Genomic DNA, 9360 nt, shown 5'->3' with positions numbered 1-9360 from the left:
TAGGCCCTATATGAATGGTTTTGTGTTGTCCAAGAAAATCCTCCGAGCAAGATATTACTGGATGACAATGGAAGAAGACTGTTGTAAATTTATGTAAAGGTGCCATCAACGCCAGATTCATGGAGATCTAATCAGGGTCCCACCAAGTGAACTTAACGCCATGAGCTCACCCTAGCCATTCGTCGCCTGGGGAATAGATGTCATTAGACCTATCGATCTTACAGCCTCGAATGGGAATCGATTCATTTTGGTCGCCATAGACTACTTCACCAAATGGGTAAAAGAAACATCACACAAATCAGAGACAAAGAAAGTAGTAGCTAATTTCGTGCAAAACAACATCATATGCCGCTTTGGCATACCCGAGTCCATCATGACGGACAATGGAGTGAATCTAAACAGTTACCTGATGAAGGATATCTGTGAACAATTCTGAATCACTCATCAGAATTCAACTGCTTACCGGCCACAAATGAATAGAGATGTAGAAGCGGCTAACAAGAACATTAAGAAGATTCTGAGGAAGATGACAGACAATTACAAGTGCTGGCACGAACAACAACAATATGCTTTATAGGGATACGTACAATAGCTCGAACTTCAACCAGGGCAACTCTGTACTTGCTTGTCTATGGTACTAAAGCAGTCATACCTGCCAAAATTGAAATATCATCATTGAGAATCATTCAAGAAGAGGAATTGGACGATGCAGAGTGGGTTCAGACTCGATATGAGCAGTTGGATTTGATTGATAAAAATAAGATGGTTGTCGTATGTCATGGCCAACTATACCAGCAAAGGATGGCACGAGCCTTCAACAAGCGAGTCAGAGCTCGACTCTTTCAAATAGGGCAAATGGTACTCAAGAGAGTATTTCGGTACCAAAATGAGTATAAAGGGAAATTCTCGCCCAGCTGGCAAGGCCCATATGTGGTCCGCAAAGTTCTCTCTAGATGAGCAGTGGTGTCACGCCCCGAACCATGGCCTGGGCGAAACACGACACTCGGTGCCTTACTGCATGTGATCGAGCGAACCACATGGCTTGATGAATCATCATGAAGCATAACATGAGCGGAATATAACATGTAATGTGATGAGCATTTATAAAACACGATATGTCATAATATTTAATGAAATACTTGTTTAAAACATTAATGCGGAAATATCATAAATTGAGCCAAAGATGGATACACGACTCTGGGTATCTGACATGACACACTGACTAGTCTATGAAACCTCTAACATGAGTCTGAAATGCTAAACATACTTACTGGGACAAGGCCCACAGCATACCTTAAATATATAATTGTCATAAAAGTAAATAATGACTAAATCCCGAATAAGATGGGGCTCACCAAAAGCTGATACGTCGATGATCCTATAGAGTACATTTGTCGTCCTGTAAGTCCGTACCTGCATCGTGAAATGCTGGCCCCCGGGCAATAGAAAGGGGACGTCAGCACTTTGAATGTACTGGTATGTAAAGCAACTGAATGAAATAACATGGGACATAAGATAATAATGATAAGAACTAAAAGTGAAACTGAAACTTGGTCATGAACATGAATACATACACACACACACACACACACACACACACACACACACATATATATATATATATATATATATGTATATGTATAAAACATGGTAAAAATATCATAAGTAGGGAGAGCAATAACTTATAACCGATACATGGTCTGGTGTATGCGTCCCGCCAGCAGAACACTCAGTCCTTGCCAGGGAACATGAGATTTAATAAAACATGAAAGGATCCAGTCATTATGAGAGATTGTCCGGGACATGGGTGGAGCGATCCTCATCCTACGGTGGCTACGTAGTTTCAGGCTATCTGAAGCCCTCTTCGGTAATTAAAGCAACTCCCAATAACATGAACATGTAAAATAAGTGGCACTTGCTGCCCATGGTTTTCATGAATATAGCTTGCTTGTACATGGATATCATAAATTATAGCTTGCTTTCATGAACTTGTAAAACATGTATAGTATTTTCTTGAAAATAGCATAATATATCATAAACTAGCATGCATGAACCAATGGAATGAGATATATGGGTTTTTCATAGATTACAGACAGATTCTTAATAATCATAAAGAAATATTAAGAACTAAATGATGGAATTATAACAATTCATACATAATATAATCATGGACATGAACCTAGGGCTATCATGAGCATGGTATAGAAACCCTAGTTTTCGTAAAGAATCATAATTTATGGATTATGAGGCGTGGGGAAGAACAATGATGTTTCCACATGTAGATAGTAACTCTACATACCTTAATCTCTCCAAAACTTGAAGAAAATTCTGAATCTTTGAAGAATAATTCCAAAAGCTTTGAATTTGAAACCTTGAGAAGAGTTTTCACTAATTTTTATAGCTACTGCTCGTGGCTCAAAGGGTACTTCTCCGGACCTCCAAATCCAATCTTTACCTTTCATATTTTATACTTATGTGTTATGAACACTCAGTTAAAATTTGGGCTCAATCCAACGGTTAGATTATCAGAAAACACCAAATTAATATGGCTGGTTGGAATGAAACTCAACAGAAAAATACTAGAGTTTTCTCCAACTTTTTACCACTCTTGATTTTTATAGGGTAACGGGATGGATGAATTTATTCTAGTCTTTATAAATGATAAATCTTGTAGAATACAAAGGTTCTTGATTAGAATATTTACCTTGGAGGAAACCTTTGGAAACTAGATTGTCAAACCAAATTCTTGAAGGCAAGAATGAGTTTCTTGAAAGATTGAAGTGTCTAGGTTCTTTAGGGATGGAGGTAGAGAGAAAAATAATAGTCTATTAGGGTTTATAATAGTGTTATGGACGTTTTTGCATCATAAAATAATAAATAGGGAGTCCCAATTAGAGTAGGAAAAGGCTAAAAAACGTAACTCAAAATCTGAAAATTTTGTTCCGACCAGCATTAGTAAAACAGGGATAAATCTTAGCACAGAGCTCCGTTTGAGCTCCACAAGATACTGTTGGAAAGATATTTCAAAGGACTACAAGTTTAATGCTTTAAGTTTTCTTAAATTATCAACTAATCAAGGAGTTACGGGTACCCGAAGTAGGCTGGTCAACCACTTTCGTAAGACGTACAAACTTTCAAATTTTTCGCTAAAACTCTAACGATACGAGTCTAACATGAGTTCTAAGATACGAGGTGTTACAAGTGGTGCTATCAGAAATGGACCGGAAGAAGTGGCCCCAGACAATCAACTCAGACACAATCAAGTGATACTACGTGTGAAGGCACGCTTTTCAAATTGTATAAGTTATTTATTTGCTTGTAATCGTTTGTAATAGACAGAAAAAACTAGCTGATTTCCTGGTAATATGAACTACGCGATGACCCGACTTCCCCACAGTGGGATACGAAGGCAGTCCATTTAGGACCCGGTTGCATTATTAGTAAAACTCAAAACTCAATTACTTTATTCCGAACTACGCTTGACCTGATTCACGCTGTGATAGGATACGTAGGCGCTCTTTGAGTTCGGTCGTACCAAATGAAAAACCAAGAAAGCCATAGGAACCCTCAGAGATAGGATTCTAAGGAGAACTTAGAATTGGCATGAAGAGATTGCCATACATGCCCAACTAGAGTAAATTCCTCCAACAAGTCCGTCGCAAGAGTCGGTCAATCCAGAGTCTCAAACTGAGGCAGATATTTTGAGAAGATCTCAAAATTTCTCACTCCTAACAAGTCAAAAAGGATTAATCAATTAGACTACATTCAAGACTCGGCATGAGAGTTCGCCAAGCAAATAGGTAAACTGGGGAAGAATTTTTTAGAGAATCTAAAAAATTCCACGCAAGAAACAGGGAGTGTTAGCTATCAAAAGTAGCGGAGAAGGGAATGCTTTCTCATTCACAAGCATAAGTCATGACAATTAACTTAAACAATTTTGAAAAAAATATGTATTTCTTTCACAAATAAACAACTCATGATCAACAAATTACGAAAAATGCTTTTTCTATGATAAGATAAATTCATCTTTCGATACCGAATCCGAGAGGATTGAACCCAAGGGAGTTAGCGAGACCAAAGATGTAGCCAGGGGTAGTGACATGGATCAACTTTATAGGAAACTAACACCTTGTTGATGCAGGTCTCCATGTCGTCAAGAGGATGACCCACTTTTCTAACCTTATTTTTGTATGCAGGAAAAGATAAAGTCACCAACGAGATCGTAGCTGTCACTGGAGAAAGGGTTTACAGCGGCCCAAAGGACACGAGGGCTACAAAAGGATCAAAATGCCACAAGGGCAAATGTCTAACCACGAGGTTTATAAAAGGATCAAAATGCCACAAGGGAAAATATCTAACCACGAGGGTTATAAAAGGATCAGAATTCCACAAGCGCAAATATCTAACCACGAGGGTTATAAAAGGATCAAAATTACACAAGGGCAAATATATAGCCACGAGGACTATAAAAGTATTTAAAAGGGTAAATATCTAGCCACAAGGGCTATAAAGGGATCTAAAAGGGTGAATATCAAGCCACGAGGGCTACAAAAGGGTCAAAACGCCACAAGGGAAAATATCTAGCCACAACGGCTACAAAATGACCAAAATGCCACAAGGGAAAACATCAGGCCAAAAGGTCATAATAGAGCAAATAGCACATTTGACCGTGAGGGTCATAGCCGAACATAAATATCGAAAGAAAGATGATTTAGCCAAAGGGGCCATGTCTGTCATTTGTACTGCTGTGAGGGCCATTCATACAAACATGCCGCGAGGGCCATTCATACAAACATTTCTGTGAGGGTCGTTCATACAAATATTGTCACGAGGTTCATTCATACAAATATTGTTGCGAGGGCCATTCACACAAATATACCACGAGGGTCATTCATTCAAACATGCCGCGAGGGCCATTCATACAAACTGCCGCGACGACTATTCATACAAATATTGCCGCGAGGGCCATCCATACAAACATTGCCGCGAGGGCCATCCATACAAACATTGCCGCGAGGGCCATCCATACAAATATGCCACGAAGGCCATTCATACAAACATTGTCGCAAGGGCCGTTCATACAAACATGCCGTGAGAACTATTCATACAAACTGCCGAGAGGGCCATTCATACAAACATTGCTGCGAGGGCCACTCATGCAAACATGCCGCGAGGGCCATTCATATAAACTTCCGCGAGGGCCATTCATACAAACATGCCACAAGGGCCATTCATACAAACATTGCTGTGAGGGCCACTCATGCAAACTGCCATAAGGGATATTTATTCAAACATGCCGTGAGGGCCATTCGTACAAACTGCCCCGAGGGTCATTCATTTAAACATGCTGCGAGGGCAATTCATATCAAACTGCCATAAGGGCCATTCATATAAAGTTGGCGCGAGGGCCATAAAACCATGTAAAGTGGTCAAAGATAATAACACAGGACCAAGATGGTCATTTAATTTCAAGCAGCGCCACGAAGGTCGCACTTTACAAACAATACCAAGCAGATGTCAGCAAAAACACACCGAATGGTAAAAAGTGAAAACAGGACCAAGGAGTCCACCAAAATTTTACCCAGTAAATGAAATGCAGGTTTAGTAGCCCTCAGGAAGAAGAGCAGGCTCATCAGACCAAATTCAGACGCATGCGGAGTAAATGTGGAATTTTTTCTTACGCAGCCGGTCGACATAGGGTGCCATGAGAGTCAAGCTATCCGGCCAGTATTTGGAAGATCGCTCCACCTTATGCTCAACCATACAAACTTGCTTTCTTTTGAATTTTCCTACAACCATTCAGGCGCACACCGGCACACACAAAGGCATTCCCACATAAGGGATACCCTTTTCCTCCTATCGAGTTGAACTACAAGTAACTTGATTTTTATGACTAGGGATATGTAGCCAGACTCAATACCAGAGAGTCAGTCACACTCCAACCAATTACTCCGGACTTCTCAGTTTCAACAACCGAGAAATTCGAAATTTGCTTAGATTTGCATTGAGAAGTCTAATCGAATTGAACTACAACTAGCCTGAATTCTCATGTAATCTGAGATATGTATGCAACCCATCGACTAGGGTCCGTCCATATATTTTGAAAATCGCATAAAAAAGAGAGGTAATTTGAAGATTGGTCAGTCAAAAATCAGGGTTGGTCAAATTTCGTTGCTTAGGAGTGGTCCCGCCATCCCCGAGCACTGAAGGGGCAGTTGTTGACACCTAATTTTTGATCTCCCATAATTTATTTTAATTACTCAGAGTTCGTGGATATCAAACGGAGTGAAATATGCTCTTTCTGTAAGTCAAAATGATTTTACAAAATTGTTTCGATAATATTTTGCCATGTCATTTGGCAAAATATCTTCAAATATATGTTATAAATCATCTAGAAAATAATTTGCATATTTTAATAATTAACATGAAGCATTTGCCAAGTTCAGTCAAAAAATAATTTAAAACAATTATTTAATTAATTGTTAAAATTATTGAAGGTTTAATTAGCAAGTATTTCACTCCATTTAATTCAAGAAATTTGATTAATTAAATAAGTTATTCATTTTACCTCTCAATTCTCGATCCTGCATAATCAATTAGCATTTGTGCAATTTTTAGCCTAATCATAGTTAATTAAATGCTTAGTTGTGGCTATATTCATAAATTGTTTGTTGTATGATTAATTGCGGCTACAATTGAAATAATCAATTGTTGGTTAATTATGGCCTTAATCGAAATACCTAATTTCATGGCTTAAGTCAATTGAGATCATTTTTGTAAAACTAAACCTTAAATTGGTTGATTAGATTAAATATGGCCATAATTGAAACGTTCAATTTCATGGTTTAAGTCAATTAAGGTCATAATTGCAATTAAAACTCCTTATGTAATTAGGCATGCCTTTAATTCAATCAAGTGGACAATTAGTTAATTATGGCCGCAATAGAAATAACCAATTTCATGGTCTGAACCAATTGAGGTCATAATTGCAAACTTGAGTTTGTGGCGTAATTAATAGTGTTCATTAGTTTGTCTATTTGGTTAATTAAATGGTATTTGGCTATGATTGAAGGGTAAAATTAATTAGCTTTCTTAATTATGACCATTTATTAAAACAAGTGTTAAGACCACATATATATATATATATATATATATATATATATATATATATATATATATACACACACACAGATATACATGTGTATACATGTGTATCATGTGTATATGTATATCATGTATATACGAGTGTATATATAAAATCCCCCTCCCTTTTCTTTTTTTAATTTGACTAGGCCCAGTCCGATAAGGACTGACCCGGCCCAATTATGTGTAAAAAAGGGAGAACCCCTCTTTTCATTTTCATTTTTTACAAACAAATGACCCTTAAGAAAGAGAAAGAGGGTTTCTCTTTGGGGAAACCCTAGACGCGCCTTACTCCTCTCTCTCTCTCTCTCTCTCTCTCATTAAGTTATATGCCTAAAACGGCAAAGATTGCGGGCCCTCGATGCTTGGTGTTGACTCGGCATGGCTGAGAATGGCAAGAGCATTTATTGCTCTTCCATTTCTCAACCAAACCCACCACGGTTCAACCCAAACGAGGTATTATCTTCCCCCTTTTCGTACTTTTTCTACATTTCAACGGTCATGTATTGTAATTCCTTAATTGTTTTTGTTGTGTTGTGATTTTGAATCCACAAATGTTATTGGTTCGCGAAGAACCATGCAGATTGACCTAGTATTGGGTGTTGACACCAAATTGTGTCTCGCCTTTCTTCCAAAATATTTATTTATATTTTATTACAATTATATGCTTTCTATTAATATCGTCATTTTTATTATCCAACTATAGTCACCGCCTATTATCATTATTATTACCGTTATTATTTTTTATTATTATTATTTTGCCATCACTTAATCATAATCGTCATGATTACTTTTAACATCTTACGCATCACATTTATTTTATACAATTAGACGATAGCATTTACTTACTTCTAAACTTTATAAATGTTATCGCGCAATCATTACGATATAATATAATTTTATTTTTATTTGAGTACTAGTAATATATTTTTATATTAAGTAATATTTTAGCACGTGTTAATGTATAGTGAACTAGAGAGCATCTTTTCATTTTTACATTTAGAGGCCTAGAAATTAAAGGAAGAATGGAGCGAAGGCCAACAAGCAATACCTATTCAAATTTCAACCCTTAAAAGAATGGCCCATCTGCCTCCATTCAAATTCGGCTAGCCCAACTCAAATGACCAGCCCATCAACCAAATTAGCCCATTTAATTCTTTCTCTTGAATTAAGACTATACCTAAGCGTATTTGTCTCCACAAAAGATGTCGTTCAGCAACCTTCCTCTATTTTTGATAAAGACCTTCCCTCAATATTTTCAAAGTCAGAATTGCTACTCCATTTCGGTGCAATATCTTCATCGCTCTCCCACCATTACGAGTAAGGTTCTTAAAGCTCCAATTCACTCTCTGAATTCCATTCCATTCTTATTTAACCCACTGTCAACAATTTTGGACTATTCCAGCAACCTTGACTTTTTCAAAATTCTCATGCTATTTTGATAGATAAAATCAGAATTGCCAAAGTTTGCTCCACCTTTTTGGTGAATATTTCTGTAATCGTCGCTGGCCTTAGCAGAAGAGGTCAAAATTTTTATTTGAATTTCCCAACCTTAACGTTTCAAAATCCTGCCCAAAAATCTAAAACCCTATTTTCGTCCTATATATACTAGCATTTGGAGTTCATTTGAACAATGTTTCTTGGAGAGCCACCTCCTCTTTACCCTAAGTTTTTAGTCGCATCTGAAAGTCACTTTTTTAACCTTGCTCAATCTCAATTTTTTTTTTTTTACTCAAAAGTTGAAATCCTAGTTTCTCTTTAGTTTAGTTTTGGTCTGTCTGTTTCCATCTCGTTCAAAGAGGAGTAGATCTGAAGACTTAAAAGCCTTAGTTCACTGCACCTAAAGCAGGTAAAATCTGATCCTTTTCGTCTCTGTTTATGCGATTGAAATTATTATTTTTTCACTACTAGAGATGTGGCTTTTATGTTTAGTAATTCGCTTAGTCTTTCTATTTTTTTTGTTATGTTGCTGTTCTCTGTGCTTAATATTTGTGGCTCTGCTTTCTGCTTTGTTCAAAGTGCAACATGGCTTAGTTGATGTCATTTTCTAAGTATTTTAGCTTAACTTTGATTCTGGTGTGTGAAGTTGCAAGGCATGAATCATTTACAACTTTAGGTACCTTTTATCTCTTCAAAATGATTTTAATCTAAGAAGATTAACTCAAAGTATGGGCTGTTATTTTCTTTTACGGAAGCTCACGTTAGATATATTCGTTT

The sequence above is a fragment of the Lycium barbarum genome, unplaced genomic scaffold (assembly GCF_019175385.1).
Source record: "Lycium barbarum isolate Lr01 unplaced genomic scaffold, ASM1917538v2 unchr_scaffold_11, whole genome shotgun sequence".
In the NCBI taxonomy this organism is placed as follows: domain Eukaryota; kingdom Viridiplantae; phylum Streptophyta; class Magnoliopsida; order Solanales; family Solanaceae; genus Lycium; species Lycium barbarum.
This window is presented reverse-complemented; position numbering follows the sequence as displayed.